The sequence below is a fragment of the Pseudophryne corroboree genome, chromosome 3 (assembly GCF_028390025.1).
Source record: "Pseudophryne corroboree isolate aPseCor3 chromosome 3, aPseCor3.hap2, whole genome shotgun sequence".
Taxonomy (NCBI): Eukaryota; Metazoa; Chordata; class Amphibia; order Anura; family Myobatrachidae; genus Pseudophryne; species Pseudophryne corroboree.
The window spans coordinates 5,744,573-5,771,638 of record NC_086446.1 but is presented as its reverse complement, the minus strand read 5'-3'; the positions used below and the strand labels follow the sequence as shown (position 1 = coordinate 5,771,638).

The window sequence follows — 27,066 nt, the reverse complement described above, 5'->3', positions numbered from 1 at the left end:
GCTTTTTTTTACCGTGTTCTGATAGGCATGCACACAGGGCCGGTGCAAGGTGTCTGTGCACCCTACGCATAATGCCTACTGCACGCCCCCCCACCCCCGAAAAATGAAAAAACTAAATAAATGAAAAAGCCTACTAGGTGTTACATTTTGTGGTGACCCCCATGCAAAGTATAGTGTGTGTGTAGGGGGTGAGGGTGGACAATGGACAGATATATAGACTTCTATATGGAGCTGGGAGTTATATACATACATACACAGACACACACGTGTATATATACAGAGAGAGAGGACAAGATTTATGGGTATATGCAATTAGTGGCGAATCGCGGCAAATTATCGCCGTTTTTTTATTTCGACACAATTCGACAAGTGAATTCCGGCAGGTGGCTTCCGGAATTCACCATATTCAATGAAAAACGGATTGGACAGTCCCGCGGGTGAAAAACGGCCGATTTGCCGGATTTTGCCGCGATTTAAAAAAACGTGGAAAAACCCGGAAAAAAATGGCATGGAGTCCCCCCTCCAAAGCATAACCAGCCTCGGGCTCTTCGAGCTGGTCCTGGTTCTAAAAATGCGGGGGAAAAATTGACAGGGGATCCCCCATATTTTTAAAACCAGCACCGGGCTCTGCGCCTGGTGCTGGTGCAAAAAATACGGGGGACAAAAAGAGTAGGGGTCCCCCGTATTTTATACACCAGCATCGGGCTCCACTAGCTGGACAGATAATCCCACAGCCGGGGGTCACTTTTATACAGTGCCTTGCGGCCGTGGCATTAAATATCCAATTAGTCACCCCTGGCCGGGGTACCCTGGGGGAGTGGGGACCCCTCCAATCAAGGGGTCCCCCCCCAGCCACCCAAGGGCCAGGGGTGAAGCCCGAGGCTGTCCCCCCCATCCAAGGGCTGCGGATGGGAGGCTGATAGCCTTGAGTAAAATGACAGAATATTGTTTTTTTCCAATAGTACTACAAGTCCCAGCAAGCCTTCCCCGCAAGCTGGTACTTGGAGAACCACAAGTACCAGCATGCGGGAGAAAAGCGGGCCCGCTGGTACCTGTAGTACTACTGGAAAAAAATTACCCAAATAAAAACAGGAGACACACACCATGACAAGTACAACTTTATTACACACTCCCGACACACATACATACTTACCTATGTTGACACACCGACTGCCACAGTCTCCGACGATCCGAGGTACCTGTGAAAAAAATTAGACTCACCTCAATCCAGTGTCCGGGAGATAATCCACGTACTTGTTAAAAAAATAAAACGAACACCCGTACCATGCCGGACTGAAAGGGGTCCCATGTTTACACATCAGACCCCTTTCCCCGAATGCCGGGACACCACGTGACTCCTGTCACTGAGGTCCATTCAGCCAATCAGGAAGCGCTACTTCCGTGGCGCTCACCTGATTGGCTGTGTGCGTCTGAGCTCACTTTGCGCCAGGTAGAGCACGTATACACTTTGCACCAGGTAGAGCACGTATACACTTTGCGCCAGGTAGAGCACTAAAACACTGCGCCAGATAGAGCACGTATACACTTTGCGCCAGGTAGAGCACGTATACACTTTGCGCCAGGTAGAGCACTAAAACACTGCGCCAGGTAGAGCACGTATACACTTTGCGCCAGGTAGAGCACGTATACACTTTGCGCCAGATAGAGCACGTATACACTTTGCGCCAGGTAGAGCACGTATACACTTTGCGCCAGGTAGAGCACGTTATACACATTGCAGCAGGTAGAGCACGTATACACTGCGCCAGGTAGAGCACTAAAACACTGCGCCAGATAGAGCACGTATACACTTTGCGCCAGGTAGAGCACGTATACACTTTGCGCCAGGTAGAGCACTAAAACACTGCGCCAGGTAGAGCACGTATACACTTTGCGCCAGGTAGAGCACGTATACACTTTGCGCCAGATAGAGCACGTATACACTTTGCGCCAGGTAGAGCACGTATACACTTTGCGCCAGGTAGAGCACGTTATACACATTGCAGCAGGTAGAGCACGTATACACTGCGCCAGGTAGAGCACTAAAACACTGCGCCAGGTAGAGCACGTATACACTTTGCGCCAGGTAGAGCACGTATACACTTTGCGCCAGATAGAGCACGTATACACTTTGCGCCAGGTAGAGCACGTATACACTTTGCGCCAGGTAGAGCACGTTATACACATTGCAGCAGGTAGAGCACGTATACACTGCGCCAGGTAGAGCACGTATACACTGCGCCAGGTAGAGCACGTATACACTGCGCCAGGTAGAGCACGTATACACTGCGCCAGGTAGAGCACGTATACACTGCGCCAGGTAGAGCACGTATACACTGCGCCAGGTAGAGCACGTATACACTTTGCGCCAGGTAGAGCACGTATACACTTTGCGCCAGGTAGAGCACGTATACACTGCGCCAGGTAGAGCACTAAAACACTGCGCCAGGTAGAGCACTAAAACACTGCGCCAGATAGAGCACGTATACACTTTGCACCAGGTAGAGCACGTATACACTTTGCGCCAGGTAGAGCACGTATACACTTTGCACCAGGTAGAGCACGTATACACTTTGCGCCAGGTAGAGCACGTATACACTGCGCCAGGTAGAGCACGTATACACTTTGCGCCAGGTAGAGCACGTATACAATTTGCGCCAGGTAGAGCACGTATACACTTTGCGCCAGATAGAGCACGTATACACTTTGCGCCAGGTAGAGCACGTATACACTTTGCGCCAGGTAGAGCACGTTATACACATTGCAGCAGGTAGAGCACGTATACACTGCGCCAGGTAGAGCACGTATACACATTGCAGTAGGTAGAGCACGTATACACTTTGCGCCAGGTAGAGCACTAAAACACTGCGCCAGGTAGAGCACGTATACACTTTGCGCCAGGTAGAGCACGTATACACTTTGCGCCAGGTAGAGCACGTTATACACATTGCAGCAGGTAGAGCACGTATACACTGCGCCAGGTAGAGCACTAAAACTTTGCGCCAGATAGAGCACGTATACACTTTGCGCCAGGTAGAGCACGTATACACTGCGCCAGGTAGAGCACGTATACACTTTGCGCCAGGTAGAGCACGTATACACTTTGCGCCAGGTAGAGCACTAAAACTTTGCGCCAGATAGAGCACGTATACACTTTGCGCCAGGTAGAGCACGTATACACTTTGCGCCAGGTAGAGCACTAAAACACTGCACCAGGTAGAGCACGTATACACTGCGCCAGGTAGAGCACGTATACACTTTGCGCCAGGTAGAGCACGTATACACTTTGCGCCAGGTAGAGCACTAAAACACTGCACCAGGTAGAGCACGTATACACTTTGCGCCAGGTAGAGCACTAAAACACTGCACCAGGTAGAGCACATATACACTTTGCACCAGGTAGAGCACGTATACACTTTGCACCAGATAGAGCACGTATACACTTTGCGCCAGGTAGAGCACGTATACACTTTGCGCCAGGTAGAGCACATATACACTTTGCGCCAGGTAGAGCACGTATACACTTTGCAACAGGTAGAGCACGTATACACTTTGCACCAGGTAGAGCACGTATACACTTTGCACCAGGTAGAGCACTAAAACACTGCGCCAGATAGAGCACGTATACACTTTGCACCAGGTAGAGCACGTATACACTTTGCACCAGGTAGAGCACGTATACACTTTGCACCAGGTAGAGCACTAAAACACTGCACCAGGTAGAGCACGTATACACTTTGCAGCAGGTAGAGCACTAAAACACTGCGCCAGGTAGAGCACGTATATGCTTTGCACCAGGTAGAGCACATATACACTTTGCGCCAATTAGAGCACGTTATACACTTTGCACCAGGTAGAGCACGTATACACTTTGCACCAGGTAGAGCACGTATACACTTTGCACCAGGTAGAGCACATATACACTTTGCGCCAGGTAGAGCACGTATACACTTTGCACCAGGTAGAGCACATATACACTTTGCGCCAGGTAGAGCACGTTATACACTTTGCACCAGGTAGAGCACGTATACACTTTACGCCAGGTAGAGCACGTATACACTTTGCACCAGGTAGAGCACGTATACACTTTGCGCCAGGTAGAGCACGTATACACTTTGCGCCAGGTAGAGCACGTATACACTTTGCACCAGGTAGAGCACGTATACACTTTACGCCAGGTAGAGCACTAAAACACTGCGCCAGGTAGAGCACGTATACACTTTGCACCAGGTAGAGCACATATACACTTTGCGCCAGGTAGAGCACGTATACACTTTGCACCAGGTAGAGCACGTATACACTTTGCGCCAGGTAGAGCACGTATACACTTTGCACCAGGTAGAGCACGTATACACTTTGCGCCAGGTAGAGCACGTATACACTTTGCGCCAGGTAGAGCACGTATACACTTTGCACCAGGTAGAGCACGTATACACTTTGCACCAGGTAGAGCACATATACACTTTACGCCAGGTAGAGCACTAAAACACTGCGCCAGATAGAGCACGTATACACTTTGCGCCAGGTAGAGCACGTATACACTTTGCACCAGGTAGAGCACTAAAACACTGCGCCAGGTAGAGCACGTATACACTTTGCACCAGATAGAGCACGTATACACTTTGCGCCAGGTAGAGCACTAAAACACTGCGCCAGATAGAGCACGTATACACTTTGCGCCAGGTAGAGCACGTATACACTTTGCGCCAGGTAGAGCACATATACACTTTGCACCAGGTAGAGCACTAAAACACTGCGCCAGGTAGAGCACGTATACACTTTGCACCAGATAGAGCACGTATACACTTTGCGCCAGGTAGAGCACTAAAACACTGCGCCAGGTAGAGCACGTATACACTTTGCACCAGGTAGAGCACTAAAACACTGCGCCAGGTAGAGCACGTATACACTTTGCGCCAGGTAGAGCACGTATACACTTTGCACCAGGTAGAGCACATATACACTTTGCGCCAGGTAGAGCACGTTATACACTTTGCACCAGGTAGAGCACGTATACACTTTACGCCAGGTAGAGCACGTATACACTTTGCACCAGGTAGAGCACGTATACACTTTGCGCCAGGTAGAGCACGTATACACTTTGCGCCAGGTAGAGCACGTATACACTTTGCGCCAGGTAGAGCACTAAAACACTGCGCCAGGTAGAGCACGTATACACTTTGCACCAGATAGAGCACGTATACACTTTGCACCAGGTAGAGCACGTATACACTTTGCACCAGGTAGAGCACATATACACTTTACGCCAGGTAGAGCACTAAAACACTGCGCCAGATAGAGCACGTATACACTTTGCGCCAGGTAGAGCACGTATACACTTTGCACCAGGTAGAGCACGTATACACTTTGCACCAGGTAGAGCACTAAAACACTTTGCGCCAGGTAGAGCACGTATACACTTTGCACCAGGTAGAGCACATATACACTTTGCGCCAGGTAGAGCACGTATATACTTTGCACCAGGTAGAGCACGTATACACTTTGCGCCAGGTAGAGCACGTATACACTTTGCGCCAGGTAGTGCACGTATACACTTTGCACCAGGTAGAGCACGTATACACTTTACGCCAGGTAGAGCACGTATACACTTTGCACCAGGTAGAGCACGTATACACTTTGCGCCAGGTAGAGCACGTATACACTTTGCACCAGGTAGAGCACGTATACACTTTGCACCAGGTAGAGCACTAAAACACTGCGCCAGGTAGAGCACGTATACACTTTGCGCCAGGTAGAGCACGTATACACTTTGCACCAGGTAGAGCACATATACACTTTGCGCCAGGTAGAGCACGTTATACACTTTGCACCAGGTAGAGCACGTATACACTTTGCACCAGGTAGAGCACGTATACACTTTGCACCAGGTAGAGCACGTATACACTTTGCGCCAGGTAGAGCACGTATACACTTTGCACCAGGTAGAGCACGTATACACTTTGCACCAGGTAGAGCACTAAAACACTGCGCCAGGTAGAGCACGTATACACTTTGCGCCAGGTAGAGCACGTATACACTTTGCACCAGGTAGAGCACATATACACTTTGCGCCAGGTAGAGCACGTTATACACTTTGCACCAGGTAGAGCACGTATACACTTTACGCCAGGTAGAGCACGTATACACTTTGCACCAGGTAGAGCACGTATACACTTTGCGCCAGGTAGAGCACGTATACACTTTGCGCCAGGTAGAGCACGTATACACTTTGCGCCAGGTAGAGCACTAAAACACTGCGCCAGGTAGAGCACGTATACACTTTGCGCCAGGTAGAGCACGTATACACTTTGCACCAGGTAGAGCACGTATACACTTTGCACCAGGTAGAGCACGTATACACTTTGCACCAGGTAGAGCACGTATACACTTTGCACCAGGTAGAGCACGTATACACTTTGCACCAGGTAGAGCACGTATACACTTTGCGCCAGGTAGAGCACGTATACACTTTGCGCCAGGTAGAGCACGTATACACTTTGCACCAGATAGAGCACGTATACAGTTTGCGCCAGGTAGAGCACGTATACACTTTGCACCAGATAGAGCACGTATACACTTTGCGCCAGGTAGAGCACTAAAACACTGCGCCAGGTAGAGCACGTATACACTTTGCACCAGATAGAGCACGTATACACTTTGCGCCAGGTAGAGCACGTATACACTTTGCACCAGGTAGAGCACGTATACACTTTGCGCCAGGTAGAGCACGTATACACTTTGCACCAGGTAGAGCACGTATACACTTTGCACCAGGTAGAGCACGTATACACTTTGCACCAGGTAGAGCACGTATACACTTTGCGCCAGGTAGAGCACGTATACACTTTGCGCCAGGTAGAGCACGTATACACTTTGCGCCAGGTAGAGCACGTATACACTTTACGCCAGGTAGAGCACATATACACTTTACGCCAGGTAGAGCACGTATACACTTTGCGCCAGGAAGAGCACGTATACACTTTGCACCAGGTAGAGCACGTATACACTTTACGCCAGGTAGAGCACGTATACACTTTGCGCCAGGTAGAGCACGTATACACTTTGCACCAGGTAGAGCACGTATACACTTTGCGCCAGGTAGAGCACGTATACACTTTGCACCAGGTAGAGCACGTATACACTTTGCACCAGGTAGAGCACTAAAACACTGCGCCAGGTAGAGCACGTATACACTTTGCGCCAGGTAGAGCACGTATAAACTTTGCACCAGGTAGAGCACGTATACACTTTGCGCCAGGTAGAGCACGTATACACTTTGCGCCAGGTAGAGCACTAAAACACTGCGCCAGGTAGAGCACATATACACTTTGCGCCAGGTAGAGCACGTATACACTTTGCACCAGGTAGAGCACGTATACACTTTGCACCAGGTAGAGCACGTATACAGTTTGCGCCAGGTAGAGCACGTATACACTTTGCGCCAGGTAGAGCACTAAAACACTGCGCCAGATAGAGCACGTATACACTTTGCGCCAGGTAGAGCACGTATACACTTTGCACCAGGTAGAGCACGTATACACTTTGCGCCAGGTAGAGCACGTATACACTTTGCACCAGGTAGAGCACGTATACACTTTGCACCAGGTAGAGCACGTATACACTTTGCACCAGATAGAGCACGTATACACTGTGCGCCAGGTAGAGCACGTATACACTTTGCACCAGGTAGAGCACTAAAACACTGCGCCAGATAGAGCACGTATACACTTTGCACCAGGTAGAGCACGTATACACTTTGCACCAGATAGAGCACGTATACAGTTTGCGCCAGGTAGAGCACGTATACACTTTGCACCAGGTAGAGCACGTATACACTTTGCGCCAGGTAGAGCACGTATACACTTTGCACCAGGTAGAGCACGTATACACTTTGCACCAGGTAGAGCACGTATACACTTTGCACCAGATAGAGCACGTATACACTTAGCGCCAGGTAGAGCACGTATACACTTTGCACCAGGTAGAGCACTAAAACACTGCGCCAGATAGAGCACGTATACACTTTGCGCCAGGTAGAGCACGTATACACTTTGCGCCAGGTAGAGCACGTATACACTTTGTGCCAGGTAGAGCACGTATACACTTTGCACCAGATAGAGCACGTATACAGTTTGCGCCAGGTAGAGCACTAAAACACTGCGCCAGGTAGAGCACGTATACACTTTGCACCAGGTAGAGCACGTATACACTTTGCACCAGATAGAGCACGTATACACTTTGCGCCAGGTAGAGCACGTATACAGTTTGCGCCAGGGAGAGCACTAAAACACTGCGCCAGGTAGAACACGTATACACTTTGCACCAGGTAGAGCACGTATACACTTTGCACCAGATAGAGCACGTATACACTTTGCGCCAGGTAGAGCACGTATACACTTTGCGCCAGGTAGAGCACTAAAACACTGCGCCAGATAGAGCACGTATACACTTTGCGCCAGATGGAGCACGTATACACTTTGCACCAGGTAGAGCACGTATACACTTTGCACCAGATAGAGCACGTATACACTTTGCGCCAGGTAGAGCACGTATACACTTTGCGCCAGGTAGAGCACGTATACACTTTGCGCCAGGTAGAGCACTAAAACACTGCGCCAGATAGAGCACGTATACACTTTGCGCCAGATAGAGCACGTATACACTTTGCGCCAGGTAGAGCACGTATACACTTTGCGCCAGGTAGAGCACGTATACAGTTTGCACCAGGTAGAGCACTAAAACACTGCGCCAGGTAGAGCACGTATACACTTTGCACCAGGTAGAGCACGTATACACTTTACGCCAGGTAGAGCACGTATACACTTTGCACCAGGTAGAGCACGTATACACTTTGCGCCAGGTAGAGCACGTATACACTTTGCACCAGGTAGAGCACGTATACACTTTGCACCAGGTAGAGCACGTATACACTTTACGCCAGGTAGAGCACGTATACACTTTGCGCCAGGTAGAGCACGTATACACTTTACGCCAGGTAATGCACGTATACACTTTGCGCCAGGTAGAGCACGTATACACTTTGCACCAGGTAGAGCACATATACACTTTACGCCAGGTAGAGCACATATACACTTTACGCCAGGTAGAGCACTAAAACACTGCGCCAGATAGAGCACGTATACACTTTGCGCCAGGTAGAGCACGTATACACTTTGCACCAGGTAGAGCACTAAAACACTGCGCCAGGTAGAGCACGTATACGCTTTGCACCAGGTAGAGCACATATACACTTTGCGCCAATTAGAGCACGTTATACACTTTGCACCAGGTAGAGCACGTATACACTTTGCACCAGGTAGAGCACGTATACACTTTGCACCAGGTAGAGCACATATACACTTTACGCCAGGTAGAGCACTAAAACACTGCGCCAGATAGAGCACGTATACGCTTTGCGCCAGGTAGAGCACGTATACACTTTGCACCAGGTAGAGCACATATACACTTTGCGCCAATTAGAGCACGTTATACACTTTGCACCAGGTAGAGCACGTATACACTTTGCACCAGGTAGAGCACGTATACACTTTGCGCCAGGTAGAGCACGTATACACTTTGCACCAGGTAGAGCACGTATACACTTTACGCCAGGTAGAGCACGTATACACTTTGCACCAGGTAGAGCACGTATACACTTTGCGCCAGGTAGAGCACGTATACACTTTGCACCAGGTAGAGCACGTATACACTTTGCACCAGGTAGAGCACTAAAACACTGCGCCAGGTAGAGCACGTATACACTTTGCGCCAGGTAGAGCACGTATACACTTTGCACCAGGTAGAGCACGTATACACTTTACGCCAGGTAGAGCACGTATACACTTTGCACCAGGTAGAGCACGTATACACTTTGCGCCAGGTAGAGCACGTATACACTTTGCGCCAGGTAGAGCACGTATACACTTTGCACCAGGTAGAGCACGTATACACTTTACGCCAGGTAGAGCACTAAAACACTGCGCCAGGTAGAGCACGTATACACTTTGCACCAGGTAGAGCACATATACACTTTGCGCCAGGTAGAGCACGTATACACTTTGCACCAGGTAGAGCACGTATACACTTTGCACCAGGTAGAGCACGTATACACTTTGCGCCAGGTAGAGCACGTATACACTTTGCACCAGGTAGAGCACGTATACACTTTGCGCCAGGTAAAGCACGTATACACTTTGCACCAGGTAGAGCACGTATACACTTTGCACCAGGTAGAGCACATATACACTTTACGCCAGGTAGAGCACTAAAACACTGCGCCAGATAGAGCACGTATACACTTTGCGCCAGGTAGAGCACGTATACACTTTGCACCAGGTAGAGCACTAAAACACTGCGCCAGGTAGAGCACGTATACACTTTGCACCAGATAGAGCACGTATACACTTTGCGCCAGGTAGAGCACTAAAACACTGCGCCAGATAGAGCACGTATACACTTTGCGCCAGGTAGAGCACGTATACACTTTGCACCAGGTAGAGCACTAAAACACTGCGCCAGGTAGAGCACGTATACACTTTGCACCAGATAGAGCACGTATACACTTTGCGCCAGGTAGAGCACTAAAACACTGCGCCAGGTAGAGCACGTATACACTTTGCACCAGGTAGAGCACTAAAACACTGCGCCAGGTAGAGCACGTATACACTTTGCGCCAGGTAGAGCACGTATACACTTTGCACCAGGTAGAGCACATATACACTTTGCGCCAGGTAGAGCACGTTATACACTTTGCACCAGGTAGAGCACGTATACACTTTACGCCAGGTAGAGCACGTATACACTTTGCACCAGGTAGAGCACGTATACACTTTGCGCCAGGTAGAGCACGTATACACTTTGCGCCAGGTAGAGCACGTATACACTTTGCGCCAGGTAGAGCACTAAAACACTGCGCCAGGTAGAGCACGTATACACTTTGCGCCAGGTAGAGCACGTATACACTTTGCACCAGGTAGAGCACTAAAACACTGCACCAGATAGATCACGTATACACTTTGCACCAGGTAGAGCACTAAAACACTGCGCCAGGTAGAGCACGTATACACTTTGCACCAGATAGAGCACGTATACACTTTGCGCCAGGTAGAGCACTAAAACACTGCGCCAGATAGAGCACGTATACACTTTGCGCCAGGTAGAGCACGTATACACTTTGCGCCAGGTAGAGCACGTATACAGTTTGCACCAGGTAGAGCACTAAAACACTGCGCCAGGTAGAGCACGTATACACTTTGCGCCAGGTAGAGCACGTATACACTTTGCACCAGGTAGAGCACTAAAACACTGCACCAGATAGATCACATATACACTTTGCACCAGGTAGAGCACTAAAACACTGCGCCAGGTAGAGCACGTATACACTTTGCACCAGATAGAGCACGTATACACTTTGCGCCAGGTAGAGCACTAAAACACTGCGCCAGATAGAGCACGTATACACTTTGCGCCAGGTAGAGCACGTATACACTTTGCGCCAGGTAGAGCACGTATACACTTTGCGCCAGATGGAGCACGTATACACTTTGCACCAGGTAGAGCACGTATACACTTTGCGCCAGGTAGAGCACGTATACACTTTGCGCCAGGTAGAGCACTAAAACACTGCGCCAGATAGAGCACGTATACACTTTGCGCCAGATGGAGCACGTATACACTTTGCACCAGGTAGAGCACGTATACACTTTGCGCCAGATAGAGCACGTATACACTTTGCGCCAGGTAGAGCACGTATACACTTTGCGTCAGGTAGAGCACGTATACACTTTGCGCCAGGTAGAGCACGTATACACTTTGCGCCAGGTAGAGCACGTATACACTTTGCACCAGGTAGAGCACTAAAACACTGCGCCAGATAGAGCACGTATACACTTTGCACCAGGTAGAGCACGTATACACTTTGCGCCAGGTAGAGCACGTATACACTTTGCACCAGGTAGAGCACGTATACACTTTGCGCCAGGTAGAGCACGTATACACTTTGCGCCAGGTAGAGCACGTATACACTTTGCGCCAGGTAGAGCACGTATACACTTTGCACCAGGTAGAGCACGTATACACTTTGCGCCAGGTAGATCACTAAAACACTGCGCCAGGTAGAGCACGTATACACTTTGCGCCAGGTAGAGCACGTATACACTTTGCACCAGGTAGAGCACATATACACTTTGCACCAGGTAGAGCACGTATACACTTTGCACCAGGTAGAGCACGTATACACTTTGCACCAGGTAGAGCACGTATACACTTTGCGCCAGGTAGAGCACGTATACAGTTTGCACCAGGTAGAGCACTAAAACACTGCGCCAGGTAGAGCACGTATACACTTTGCGCCAGATGGAGCACGTATACACTTTGCGCCAGGTAGAGCACTAAAACACTGCGCCAGATAGAGCACGTATACACTTTGCGCCAGATAGAGCACGTATACACTTTGCGCCAGGTAGAGCACGTATACACTTTGCGCCAGGTAGAGCACGTATACAGTTTGCACCAGGTAGAGCACTAAAACACTGCGCCAGGTAGAGCACGTATACACTTTGCGCCAGATGGAGCACGTATACACTTTGCACCAGGTAGAGCACGTATACACTTTGCGCCAGGTAGAGCACGTATACACTTTGCGCCAGGTAGAGCACGTATACACTTTGCGCCAGGTAGAGCACGTATACACTTTGCGCCAGGTAGAGCACGTATACACTTTGCGCCAGGTAGAGCACGTATACACTTTGCGCCAGGTAGAGCACGTATACAGTTTGCACCAGGTAGAGCACTAAAACACGGCGCCAGGTAGAGCACGTATACACTTTGCGCCAGGTAGAGCACTAAAACACTGCGCCAGATAGAGCACGTATACACTTTGCGCCAGGTAGAGCACGTATACACTTTGCGCCAGGTAGAGCACGTATACACTTTGCGCCAGATGGAGCACGTATACACTTTGCACCAGGTAGAGCACGTATACACTTTGCGCCAGGTAGAGCACGTATACACTTTGCGCCAGGTAGAGCACTAAAACACTGCGCCAGATAGAGCACGTATACACTTTGCGCCAGATAGAGCACGTATACACTTTGCGCCAGGTAGAGCACGTATACACTTTGCGTCAGGTAGAGCACGTATACACTTTGCGCCAGGTAGAGCACGTATACACTTTGCGCCAGGTAGAGCACGTATACACTTTGCACCAGGTAGAGCACTAAAACACTGCGCCAGATAGAGCACGTATACACTTTGCACCAGGTAGAGCACGTATACACTTTGCGCCAGGTAGAGCACGTATACACTTTGCACCAGGTAGAGCACGTATACACTTTGCGCCAGGTAGAGCACGTATACACTTTGCGCCAGGTAGAGCACGTATACACTTTGCGCCAGGTAGAGCACGTATACACTTTGCACCAGGTAGAGCACGTATACACTTTGCGCCAGGTAGATCACGAAAACACTGCGCCAGGTAGAGCACGTATACACTTTGCGCCAGGTAGAGCACGTATACACTTTGCACCAGGTAGAGCACATATACACTTTGCACCAGGTAGAGCACGTATACACTTTGCACCAGGTAGAGCACGTATACACTTTGCGCCAGGTAGAGCACGTATACAGTTTGCACCAGGTAGAGCACTAAAACACTGCGCCAGGTAGAGCACGTATACACTTTGCGCCAGATGGAGCACGTATACACTTTGCGCCAGGTAGAGCACTAAAACACTGCGCCAGATAGAGCACGTATACACTTTGCGCCAGATAGAGCACGTATACACTTTGCGCCAGGTAGAGCACGTATACACTTTGCGCCAGGTAGAGCACGTATACAGTTTGCACCAGGTAGAGCACTAAAACACTGCGCCAGGTAGAGCACGTATACACTTTGCGCCAGATGGAGCACGTATACACTTTGCACCAGGTAGAGCACGTATACACTTTGCGCCAGGTAGAGCACGTATACACTTTGCGCCAGGTAGAGCACTAAAACACTGCGCCAGATAGAGCACGTATACACTTTGCGCCAGATAGAGCACGTATACACTTTGCGCCAGGTAGAGCACGTATACACTTTGCGCCAGGTAGAGAACGTATACACTTTGCGCCAGGTAGAGCACGTATACACTTTGCGCCAGGTAGAGCACGTATACACTTTGCGCCAGATGGAGCACGTATACACTTTGCGCCAGGTAGAGCACGTATACACTTCGCACCAGGTAGAGCACTAAAACACTGCGCCAGATAGAGCACGTATACACTTTGCACCAGGTAGAGCACGTATACACTTTGCGCCAGGTAGAGCACGTATACACTTTGCACCAGGTAGAGCACGTATACACTTTGCGCCAGGTAGAGCACGTATACACTTTGCGCCAGGTAGAGCACGTATACACTTTGCGCCAGGTAGAGCACGTATACACTTTGCACCAGGTAGAGCACGTATACACTTTGCGCCAGGTAGAGCACGTATACACTTTGCGCCAGGTAGAGCACGTATACACTTTGCGCCAGGTAGAGCACGTATACAGTTTGCACCAGGTAGAGCACTAAAACACTGCGCCAGGTAGAGCACGTATACACTTTGCGCCAGGTAGAGCACGTATACACTTTGCACCAGGTAGAGCACTAAAACACTGCGCCAGGTAGAGCACGTATACACTTTGCGCCAGGTAGAGCACGTATACACTTTGCACCAGGTAGAGCACATATACACTTTGCGCCAGGTAGAGCACGTATACACTTTGCGCCAGGTAGAGCACGTATACACTTTGCGCCAGGTAGAGCACGTATACACTTTGCACCAGGTAGAGCACGTATACACTTTGCGCCAGGTAGAGCACTAAAACACTGCGCCAGGTAGAGCACGTATACACTTTGCGCCAGGTAGAGCACGTATACACTTTGCACCAGGTAGAGCACATATACACTTTGCGCCAGGTAGAGCACGTTATACACTTTGCACCAGGTAGAGCACGTATACACTTTGCGCCAGGTAGAGCACGTATACACTTTGCGCCAGGTAGAGCACGTATACACTTTGCGCCAGGTAGAGCACTAAAACACTGCGCCAGGTAGAGCACGTATACACTTTGCGCCAGGTAGAGCACGTATACACTTTGCACCAGGTAGAGCACGTATACACTTTGCACCAGGTAGAGCACGTATACACTTTGCGCCAGGTAGAGCACGTATACACTTTGCGCCAGGTAGAGCACGTATACACTTTGCACCAGATAGAGCACGTATACAGTTTGCGCCAGGTAGAGCACGTATACACTTTGCACCAGATAGAGCATTAAAACACTGCGCCAGGTAGAACACGTATACACTTTGCACCAGATAGAGCACGTATACACTTTGCGCCAGGTAGAGCACGTATACACTTTGCGCCAGGTAGAGCACTAAAACACTGCGCCAGATAGAGCACGTATACACTTTGCGCCAGATGGAGCACGTATACACTTTGCACCAGGTAGAGCACGTATACACTTTGCACCAGATAGAGCACGTATACACTTTGCGCCAGGTAGAGCACGTATACACTTTGCGCCAGGTAGAGCACGTATACACTTTGCGCCAGGTAGAGCACGTATACACTTTGCGCCAGGTAGAGCACGTATACACTGCGCCAGATAGAGCACGTATACACTTTGCGCCAGATAGAGCACGTATACACTTTGCGCCAGGTAGAGCACGTATACACTTTGCGCCAGGTAGAGCACGTATACAGTTTGCACCAGGTAGAGCACTAAAACACTGCGCCAGGTAGAGCACGTATACACTTTGCGCCAGATGGAGCACGTATACACTTTGCACCAGGTAGAGCACGTATACACTTTGCGCCAGGTAGAGCACTAAAACACTGCGCCAGATAGAGCACGTATACACTTTGCGCCAGATAGAGCACGTATACACTTTGCGCCAGGTAGAGCACGTATACACTTTGCGCCAGGTAGAGCACGTATACACTTTGCGCCAGGTAGAGCACGTATACACTTTGCGACAGGTAGAGCACGTATACACTTTGCGCCAGATGGAGCACGTATACACTTTGCGCCAGGTAGAGCACGTATACACTTTGCACCAGGTAGAGCACTAAAACACTGCGCCAGGTAGAGCACTAAAACACTGCGCCAGATAGAGCACGTATACACTTTGCGCCAGATGGAGCACGTATACACTTTGCGCCAGATGGAGCACGTATACACTTTGCGCCAGATGGAGCACGTATACACTTTGCGCCAGGTAGAGCACGTATACACTTTGCGCCAGATGGAGCACGTATACACTTTGCGCCAGGTAGAGCACGTATACACTTTGCGCCAGGTAGAGCACGTATACACTTTGCGCCAGATGGAGCACGTATACACTTTGCACCAGGTAGAGCACGTATACACTTTGCGCCAGGTAGAGCACGTATACACTTTGCGCCAGGTAGAGCACTAAAACACTGCGCCAGGTAGAGCACGTATACACTTTGCACCAGATAGAGCACGTATACACTTTGCGCCAGGTAGAGCACTAAAACACTGCGCCAGATAGAGCACGTATACACTTTGCGCCAGGTAGAGCACGTATACACTTTGCGCCAGGTAGAGCACGTATACACTTTGCGCCAGGTAGAGCACTAAAACACTGCGCCAGGTAGAGCACGTATACACTTTGCACCAGATAGAGCACGTATACACTTTGCGCCAGGTAGAGCACTAAAACACTGCGCCAGATAGAGCACGTATACACTTTGCGCCAGGTAGAGCACGTATACACTTTGCGCCAGGTAGAGCACGTATACACTTTGCGCCAGGTAGAGCACTAAAACACTGCGCCAGGTAGAGCACGTATACACTTTGCGCCAGGTAGAGCACGTATACACTTTGCACCAGGTAGAGCACATATACACTTTGCGCCAGGTAGAGCACGTTATACACTTTGCGCCAGGTAGAGCACGTATACACTTTGCGCCAGGTAGAGCACGTATACACTTTGCGCCAGGTAGAGCACGTATACACTTTGCGCCAGGTAGAGCACGTATACACTTTGCACCAGGTAGAGCACGTATACACTTTGCGCCAGGTAGAGCACTAAAACACTGCGCCAGGTAGAGCACGTATACACTTTGCGCCAGATAGAGCACGTATACACTTTGCGCCAGGTAGAGCACGTATACACTTTGCGCCAGGTAGAGCACGTTATACACATTGCAGCAGGTAGAGCACGTATACACTGCGCCAGGTAGAGCACGTATACACATTGCAGCAGGTAGAGCACGTATACACTTTGCGCCAGGTAGAGCACTAAAACACTGCGCCAGGTAGAGCACGTATACACTTTGCGCCAGGTAGAGCACGTATACACTTTGCGCCAGGTAGAGCACGTTATACACATTGCAGCAGGTAGAGCACGTATACACTGCGCCAGGTAGAGCACTAAAACTTTGCGCCAGATAGAGCACGTATACACTTTGCGCCAGGTAGAGCACGTATACACTGCGCCAGGTAGAGCACGTATACACTTTGCGCCAGGTAGAGCACGTATACACTTTGCGCCAGGTAGAGCACTAAAACACTGCACCAGGTAGAGCACGTATACACTGCGCCAGGTAGAGCACGTATACACTTTGCGCCAGGTAGAGCACTAAAACTTTGCGCCAGATAGAGCACGTATACACTTTGCGCCAGGTAGAGCACGTATACACTTTGCGCCAGGTAGAGCACTAAAACACTGCACCAGGTAGAGCACGTATACACTTTGCGCCAGGTAGAGCACTAAAACACTGCACCAGGTAGAGCACATATACACTTTGCACCAGGTAGAGCACGTATACACTTTGCACCAGATAGAGCACGTATACACTTTGCGCCAGGTAGAGCACGTATACACTTTGCGCCAGGTAGAGCACATATACACTTTGCGCCAGGTAGAGCACGTATACACTTTGCACCAGGTAGAGCACGTATACACTTTGCACCAGGTAGAGCACGTATACACTTTGCACCAGGTAGAGCACTAAAACACTGCGCCAGATAGAGCACGTATACACTTTGCACCAGGTAGAGCACGTATACACTTTGCACCAGGTAGAGCACGTATACACTTTGCACCAGGTAGAGCACTAAAACACTGCACCAGGTAGAGCACGTATACACTTTGCAGCAGGTAGAGCACGTATACACTTTGCACCAGGTAGAGCACGTATACACTTTGCACCAGGTAGAGCACGTATACACTTTGCACCAGGTAGAGCACTAAAACACTGCGCCAGATAGAGCACGTATACACTTTGCACCAGGTAGAGCACGTATACACTTTGCACCAGGTAGAGCACGTATACACTTTGCACCAGGTAGAGCACTAAAACACTGCACCAGGTAGAGCACGTATACACTTTGCACCAGGTAGAGCACGTATACACTTTGTACCAGGTAGAGCACGTATACACTTTGCACCAGGTAGAGCACGTATACACTTTGCGCCACTTAGAGCACGTATACACTTTGCGCCAGGTAGAGCACGTATACACTTTGCGCCAGGTAGAGCACGTATACACTTTACGCCAGGTAGAGCACATTATACACTTTGCACCAGGTAGAGCACGTATAAACTTTGCACCAGGTAGAGCACATATACACTTTACGCCAGGTAGAGCACGTATACACTTTGCACCAGGTAGAGCACGTTATACACTTTACGCCAGGTAGAGCACGTATACACTTTGCACCAGGTAGAGCACGTATACACTTTACGCCAGGTAGAGCACATTATACACTTTGCACCAGGTAGAGCACGTATACACTTTGCGCCAGGTAGAGCACGTATACACTTTGCACCAGGTAGAGCACGTATACACTTTGCACCAGGTAGAGCACGTATACACTTTGCACCAGGTAGAGCACGTATACACTTTACGCCAGGTAGAGCACATTATACACTTTGCACCAGGTAGAGCACGTATACACTTTGCGCCAGGTAGAGCACGTATACACTTTGCAGCAGGTAGAGCACGTATACACTTTACGCCAGGTAGAGCACGTATACACTTTGCACCAGGTAGAGCACGTATACACTTTGCGCCAGGTAGAGCACGTATACACTTTGCACCAGGTAGAGCACGTATACACTTTGCACCAGGTAGAGCACGTATACACTTTACGCCAGGTAGAGCACGTATACACTTTGCGCCAGGTAGAGCACGTATACACTTTACGCCAGGTAATGCACGTATACACTTTGCGCCAGGTAGAGCACGTATACACTTTGCACCAGGTAGAGCACATATACACTTTACGCCAGGTAGAGCACATATACACTTTACGCCAGGTAGAGCACTAAAACACTGCGCCAGATAGAGCACGTATACACTTTGCGCCAGGTAGAGCACGTATACACTTTGCACCAGGTAGAGCACTAAAACACTGCGCCAGGTAGAGCACGTATACGCTTTGCACCAGGTAGAGCACATATACACTTTGCGCCAATTAGAGCACGTTATACACTTTGCACCAGGTAGAGCACGTATACACTTTGCACCAGGTAGAGCACGTATACACTTTGCACCAGGTAGAGCACATATACACTTTACGCCAGGTAGAGCACTAAAACACTGCGCCAGATAGAGCACGTATACGCTTTGCGCCAGGTAGAGCACGTATACACTTTGCACCAGGTAGAGCACATATACACTTTGCGCCAATTAGAGCACGTTATACACTTTGCACCAGGTAGAGCACGTATACACTTTGCACCAGGTAGAGCACGTATACACTTTGCGCCAGGTAGAGCACGTATACACTTTGCACCAGGTAGAGCACGTATACACTTTACGCCAGGTAGAGCACGTATACACTTTGCACCAGGTAGAGCACGTATACACTTTGCGCCAGGTAGAGCACGTATACACTTTGCACCAGGTAGAGCACGTATACACTTTGCACCAGGTAGAGCACTAAAACACTGCGCCAGGTAGAGCACGTATACACTTTGCGCCAGGTAGAGCACGTATACACTTTGCACCAGGTAGAGCACATATACACTTTGCGCCAGGTAGAGCACGTTATACACTTTGCACCAGGTAGAGCACGTATACACTTTACGCCAGGTAGAGCACGTATACACTTTGCACCAGGTAGAGCACGTATACACTTTGCGCCAGGTAGAGCACGTATACACTTTGCGCCAGGTAGAGCACGTATACACTTTGCACCAGGTAGAGCACGTATACACTTTACGCCAGGTAGAGCACTAAAACACTGCGCCAGGTAGAGCACGTATACACTTTGCACCAGGTAGAGCACATATACACTTTGCGCCAGGTAGAGCACGTATACACTTTGCACCAGGTAGAGCACGTATACACTTTGCACCAGGTAGAGCACGTATACACTTTGCGCCAGGTAGAGCACGTATACACTTTGCACCAGGTAGAGCACGTATACACTTTGCGCCAGGTAGAGCACGTATACACTTTGCACCAGGTAGAGCACGTATACACTTTGCACCAGGTAGAGCACATATACACTTTACGCCAGGTAGAGCACTAAAACACTGCGCCAGATAGAGCACGTATACACTTTGCGCCAGGTAGAGCACGTATACACTTTGCACCAGGTAGAGCACTAAAACACTGCGCCAGGTAGAGCACGTATACACTTTGCACCAGATAGAGCACGTATACACTTTGCGCCAGGTAGAGCACTAAAACACTGCGCCAGATAGAGCACGTATACACTTTGCGCCAGGTAGAGCACGTATACACTTTGCGCCAGGTAGAGCACGTATACACTTTGCACCAGGTAGAGCACTAAAACACTGCGCCAGGTAGAGCACGTATACACTTTGCACCAGATAGAGCACGTATACACTTTGCGCCAGGTAGAGCACTAAAACACTGCGCCAGGTAGAGCACGTATACACTTTGCACCAGGTAGAGCACTAAAACACTGCGCCAGGTAGAGCACGTATACACTTTGCGCCAGGTAGAGCACGTATACACTTTGCACCAGGTAGAGCACATATACACTTTGCGCCAGATAGAGCACGTTATACACTTTGCACCAGGTAGAGCACGTATACACTTTACGCCAGGTAGAGCACGTATACACTTTGCACCAGGTAGAGCACGTATACACTTTGCGCCAGGTAGAGCACGTATACACTTTGCGCCAGGTAGAGCACGTATACACTTTGCGCCAGGTAGAGCACGTATACACTTTGCACCAGGTAGAGCACGTATACACTTTGCACCAGGTAGAGCACGTATACACTTTACGCCAGGTAGAGCACATTATACACTTTGCACCAGGTAGAGCACGTATACACTTTGCGCCAGGTAGAGCACGTATACACTTTGCGCCAGGTAGAGCACGTATACACTTTGCACCAGGTAGAGCACGTATACACTTTACGCCAGGTAGAGCACGTATACACTTTGCACCAGGTAGAGCACGTATACACTTTGCGCCAGGTAGAGCACGTATACACTTTGCACCAGGTAGAGCACGTATACACTTTGCACCAGGTAGAGCACGTATACACTTTACGCCAGGTAGAGCACTAAAACACTGCGCCAGGTAGAGCACGTATACACTTTGCGCCAGGTAGAACACGTATACACTTTACGCCAGGTAGAGCACGTATACACTTTGCACCAGGTAGAGCACGTATACACTTTGCACCAGGTAGAGCACGTATACACTTTGCACCAGGTAGAGCACTAAAACACTGCGCCAGGTAGAGCACGTATACACTTTGCGCCAGGTAGAGCACGTATACACTTTGCACCAGGTAGAGCACATATACACTTTGCGCCAGGTAGAGCACGTATATACTTTGCACCAGGTAGAGCACGTATACACTTTGCACCAGGTAGAGCACGTATACACTTTACGCCAGGTAGAGCACGTATACACTTTGCGCCAGGTAGTGCACGTATACACTTTGCACCAGGTAGAGCACGTATACACTTTACGCCAGGTAGAGCACGTATACACTTTGCACCAGGTAGAGCACGTATACACTTTGCGCCAGGTAGAGCACGTATACACTTTGCACCAGATAGAGCACGTATACAGTTTGCGCCAGGTAGAGCACGTATACACTTTGCACCAGATAGAGCACGTATACACTTTGCGCCAGGTAGAGCACTAAAACACTGCGCCAGGTAGAGCACGTATACACTTTGCACCAGATAGAGCACGTATACACTTTGCGCCAGGTAGAGCACGTATACACTTTGCACCAGGTAGAGCACGTATACACTTTGCGCCAGGTAGAGCACGTATACACTTTGCACCAGGTAGAGCACGTATACACTTTGCACCAGGTAGAGCACGTATACACTTTGCGCCAGGTAGAGCACGTATACACTTTGCGCCAGGTAGAGCACGTATACACTTTACGCCAGGTAGAGCACGTATACACTTTACGCCAGGTAGAGCACATATACACTTTACACCAGGTAGAGCACGTATACACTTTGCGCCAGGTAGAGCACGTATACACTTTGCGCCAGGTAGAGCACGTATACACTTTGCACCAGGTAGAGCACGTATACACTTTACGCCAGGTAGAGCACGTATACACTTTGCGCCAGGTAGAGCACGTATACACTTTGCGCCAGGTAGAGCACGTATACACTTTGCGCCAGGTAGAGCACGTATACACTTTGCACCAGGTAGAGCACGTATACACTTTGCACCAGGTAGAGCACTAAAACACTGCGCCAGGTAGAGCACGTATACACTTTGCGCCAGGTAGAGCACGTATACACTTTGCACCAGGTAGAGCACGTATACACTTTGCGCCAGGTAGAGCACGTATACACTTTGCGCCAGGTAGAGCACTAAAACACTGCGCCAGGTAGAGCACGTATACACTTTGCGCCAGGTAGAGCACGTATACACTTTGCACCAGGTAGAGCACGTATACACTTTGCACCAGGTAGAGCACGTATACAGTTTGCGCCAGGTAGAGCACGTATACACTTTGCGCCAGGTAGAGCACTAAAACACTGCGCCAGATAGAGCACGTATACACTTTGCGCCAGGTAGAGCACGTATACACTTTGCACCAGGTAGAGCACGTATACACTTTGCGCCAGGTAGAGCACGTATACACTTTGCACCAGGTAGAGCACGTATACACTTTGCACCAGGTAGAGCACGTATACACTTTGCACCAGATAGAGCACGTATACACTTTGCGCCAGGTAGAGCACGTATACACTTTGCACCAGGTAGAGCACTAAAACACTGCGCCAGATAGAGCACGTATACACTTTGCACCAGGTAGAGCACGTATACACTTTGCACCAGGTAGAGCACGTATACACTTTGCGCCAGGTAGAGCACGTATACACTTTGCGCCAGGTAGAGCACGTATACACTTTGCACCAGGTAGAGCACGTATACACTTTGCACCAGGTAGAGCACGTATACACTTTGCACCAGGTAGAGCACGTATACACTTTGCACCAGGTAGAGCACGTATACACTTAGCGCCAAGTAGAGCACGTATACACTTTGCGCCAGGTAGAGCACTAAAACACTGCGCCAGATAGAGCACGTATACACTTTGCGCCAGGTAGAGCACGTATACACTTTGCGCCAGGTAGAGCACGTATACACTTTGTGCCAGGTAGAGCACGTATACACTTTGCACCAGATAGAGCACGTATACAGTTTGCGCCAGGTAGAGCACGTATACAGTTTGCGCCAGGTAGAGCACGTATACAGTTTGCGCCAGGTAGAGCACGTATACACTTTGCACCAGGTAGAGCACGTATACACTTTGCACCAGGTAGAGCACTAAAACACTGCGCCAGGTAGAGCACGTATACACTTTGCGCCAGGTAGAGCACGTATACACTTTGCACCAGGTAGAGCACGTATACACTTTGCGCCAGGTAGAGCACGTATACACTTTGCGCCAGGTAGAGCACTAAAACACTGCGCCAGGTAGAGCACGTATACACTTTGCGCCAGATGGAGCACGTATACACTTTGCACCAGGTAGAGCACGTATACACTTTGCACCAGATAGAGCACGTATACACTTTGCGCCAGGTAGAGCACGTATACACTTTGCGCCAGGTAGAGCACGTATACACTTTGCGCCAGGTAGAGCACTAAAACACTGCGCCAGATAGAGCACGTATACACTTTGCGCCAGATAGAGCACGTATACACTTTGCGCCAGGTAGAGCACGTATACACTTTGCGCCAGGTAGAGCACGTATACAGTTTGCACCAGGTAGAGCACTAAAACACTGCGCCAGGTAGAGCACGTATACACTTTGCGCCAGATGGAGCACGTATACACTTTGCACCAGGTAGAGCACGTATACACTTTGCGCCAGATGGAGCACGTATACACTTTGCGCCAGGTAGAGCACGTATACACTTTGCGCCAGGTAGAGCACGTATACACTTTGCGCCAGGTAGAGCACTAAAACACTGCGCCAGATAGAGCACGTATACACTTTGCGCCAGATAGAGCACGTATACACTTTGCGCCAGGTAGAGCACGTATACACTTTGCGCCAGGTAGAGCACGTATACAGTTTGCGCCAGGTAGAGCACTAAAACACTGCGCCAGGTAGAGCACGTATACACTTTGCACCAGGTAGAGCACGTATACACTTTGCACCAGGTAGAGCACGTATACACTTAGCGCCAAGTAGAGCACGTATACACTTTGCGCCAGGTAGAGCACTAAAACACTGCGCCAGATAGAGCACGTATACACTTTGCGCCAGGTAGAGCACGTATACACTTTGCGCCAGGTAGAGCACGTATACACTTTGTGCCAGGTAGAGCACGTATACACTTTGCACCAGATAGAGCACGTATACAGTTTGCGCCAGGTAGAGCACGTATACACTTTGCGCCAGGTAGAGCACGTATACACTTTGCGCCAGGTAGAGCACGTATACACTTTGCACCAGGTAGAGCACGTATACACTTTGCACCAGGTAGAGCACTAAAACACTGCGCCAGGTAGAGCACGTATACACTTTGCGCCAGGTAGAGCACGTATACACTTTGCACCAGGTAGAGCACGTATACACTTTGCGCCAGGTAGAGCACGTATACACTTTGCGCCAGGTAGAGCACTAAAACACTGCGCCAGGTAGAGCACGTATACACTTTGCGCCAGGTAGAGCACGTATACACTTTGCACCAGGTAGAGCACGTATACACTTTGCACCAGGTAGAGCACGTATACAGTTTGCGCCAGGTAGAGCACGTATACACTTTGCGCCAGGTAGAGCACTAAAACACTGCGCCAGATAGAGCACGTATACACTTTGCGCCAGGTAGAGCACGTATACACTTTGCACCAGGTAGAGCACGTATACACTTTGCGCCAGGTAGAGCACGTATACACTTTGCACCAGGTAGAGCACGTATACACTTTGCACCAGGTAGAGCACGTATACACTTTGCACCAGATAGAGCACGTATACACTTTGCGCCAGGTAGAGCACGTATACACTTTGCACCGGGTAGAGCACTAAAACACTGCGCCAGATAGAGCACGTATACACTTTGCACCAGGTAGAGCACGTATACACTTTGCACCAGATAGAGCACGTATACAGTTTGCGCCAGGTAGAGCACGTATACACTTTGCACCAGGTAGAGCACGTATACACTTTGCGCCAGGTAGAGCACGTATACACTTTGCACCAGGTAGAGCACGTATACACTTTGCACCAGGTAGAGCACGTATACACTTTGCACCAGGTAGAGCACGTATACACTTTGCGCCAGGTAGAGCACTAAAACACTGCGCCAGATAGAGCACGTATACACTTTGCGCCAGGTAGAGCACGTATACACTTTGCGCCAGGTAGAGCACGTATACACTTTGTGCCAGGTAGAGCACGTATACACTTTGCACCAGATAGAGCACGTATACAGTTTGCGCCAGGTAGAGCACGTATACAGTTTGCACCAGGTAGAGCACGTATACACTTTGCACCAGATAGAGCACGTATACACTTTGCGCCAGGTAGAGCACGTTTACAGTTTGCACCAGGTAGAGCACGTATACACTTTGCACCAGATAGAGCACGTATACACTTTGCGCCAGGTAGAGCACTAAAACACTGCGCCAGATAGAGCACGTATACACTTTGCGCCAGGTAGAGCACGTATACACTTTGCGCCAGGTAGAGCACGTATACAGTTTGCGCCAGGGAGAGCACTAAAACACTGCGCCAGGTAGAACACGTATACACTTTGCACCAGGTAGAGCACGTATACACTTTGCACCAGATAGAGCACGTATACACTTTGCGCCAGGTAGAGCACGTATACACTTTGCGCCAGGTAGAGCACTAAAACACTGCGCCAGATAGAGCACGTATACACTTTGCGCCAGATGGAGCACGTATACACTTTGCACCAGGTAGAGCACGTATACACTTTGCACCAGATAGAGCACGTATACACTTTGCGCCAGGTAGAGCACGTATACACTTTGCGCCAGGTAGAGCACGTATACACTTTGCGCCAGGTAGAGCACTAAAACACTGCGCCAGATAGAGCACGTATACACTTTGCGCCAGATAGAGCACGTATACACTTTGCGCCAGGTAGAGCACGTATACACTTTGCGCCAGGTAGAGCACGTATACAGTTTGCACCAGGTAGAGCACTAAAACACTGCGCCAGGTAGAGCACGTATACACTTTGCGCCAGATGGAGCACGTATACACTTTGCACCAGGTAGAGCACGTATACACTTTGCGCCAGATGGAGCACGTATACACTTTGCGCCAGGTAGAGCACGTATACACTTTGCGCCAGGTAGAGCACTAAAACACTGCGCCAGATAGAGCACGTATACACTTTGCGCCAGATAGAGCACGTATACACTTTGCGCCAGGTAGAGCACGTATACACTTTGCGCCAGGTAGAGCACGTATACAGTTTGCGCCAGGTAGAGCACTAAAACACTGCGCCAGGTAGAGCACGTATACACTTTGCGCCAGATGGAGCACGTATACACTTTGCACCAGGTAGAGCACGTATACACTTTGCGCCAGGTAGAGCACGT

General features: G+C 49.6%; 1 protein-coding gene across 2 annotated transcripts in view; it reads left to right on the top strand.

Annotated features, from left to right (window-relative positions):
• The window catches only part of LOC135054499 (zinc finger protein 585A-like), a 108,111-nt gene that overhangs the window by 7,278 nt on the left and 73,767 nt on the right, over nucleotides 1-27,066 (top strand). The window lies entirely within an intron of this gene.